Raw genomic sequence first — 1362 nt, forward strand, 5'->3', positions numbered from 1 at the left:
TTTCTATAGAAAATAGCTACTCTGTCCCCAGGCAGTCTTCCAGTCTTGTAAATTTTGAATGAAACATGGAATCACCTGAATGAATTCTAAACTTCAACATTGTCAGGTTATTTATAAAAATATCTTTAGGGTAGATTAACTTTACACAGCATTTTTTAAAAAGGACATAATTCAGCTTCATGATCAGACTATTATATTTAGCAATCAACAGCATGAGTGCAAAATAACAACTCTACATTAAAACTCTTTTGTTTTTGAAATACTTTATAACTAACCTGTTATACAACTAGTCACAGGTATGGTCCTCAAGGGGTTCCCCCCTCCCTTACATCTCAGAATTGTCTAAAATGTATCCTCTTTTTAGTGGTAGTAGGCCCTACTACTACTGTACTTGGCTACATCACAAATCTATTTTAACCTATAGTTTCCCTGTCACTTCTCTGGCTTTCCTCTCCCACAAAGCTTTCTTTACCAGCAGTTATTAAAAATAACTGCCATTATATAGCTGCTGCTGCTGCTGCTGCTGCTGCTTGAACCACCACAGCTAACTTGGTTTTATGATTTGGCAAAATATTTGGTAAAATACTGAGGTCACTATAAGGGCCTGAGTTTCTGCCTCCAAAGTTTCCTCTCTTTGTGAGTTGGAAATCTGAAGAGTGATTGTTGTAATTACCAATATCATTGTAGCTTCCACTATCTACAAAGTTGCTTCCTTCATTACAAATTCCATTATAACCATTCCCACTGTGTTCATATCCCTTCCTCACTGCTGTCACCAAAGCTACCATGCCCACTGAAGTTACTTCCTCAACTAAAATTATCATTTCCATAAAAACCATCCCCATGGTCACCATCAAAGTGTGCAGAACTGCTTTAACCGCTCTGTCTGGAAAAGGCACTGGCCATCTCTTGTTTTGACAGGCTTTCCTTACTTCACAGTTGGGACCATTCATGGTATGATATTTCTGAATAATCATTTTATCTGTGAATCATGGTCATTAAAAGTTACAAAAGCAAAGTCTCTCTTCTTGCCACTGCCTTGGTCAGTCATGATCTCAATCACTTTGATTTTCCTGTACTCCTCAAAATAATCATGCAATTGACATTCTTCAGTATATTCTTTAATTCCATCAACAAATATCATTTCTGCAGCTAAATGGACATGTGAGCTGAGATTTGAGAATCTTCTCTTGAGATAGCCCTCTTAGGCTCCACAACCCTTCCATTCACCTTGTGAGGCTTCATACTCATGATTGCATCCACCTTTCCCACAGTTGAGTATGGGGGAAATTCAAAGCCTGTGAAGGGTTGGTATTTGGGTCTCTCATTCCCACATAGTCTGTGAGCAATCCCAATCTCTCA

General features: G+C 38.3%; 1 pseudogene; it reads right to left on the reverse strand.

Annotated features, from left to right (window-relative positions):
• Positions 1–468: 468 nt before the first annotated feature.
• LOC102863412 lies at positions 469–1144 on the reverse strand (annotated as a pseudogene).
• Positions 1145–1362: the final 218 nt, after the last annotated feature.

This window comes from Elephantulus edwardii, unplaced genomic scaffold (genome assembly GCF_000299155.1).
Source record: "Elephantulus edwardii isolate Elephantulus edwardi_28Jun2011 unplaced genomic scaffold, EleEdw1.0 scaffold00005, whole genome shotgun sequence".
NCBI lineage: Eukaryota > Metazoa > Chordata > Mammalia > Macroscelidea > Macroscelididae > Elephantulus > Elephantulus edwardii.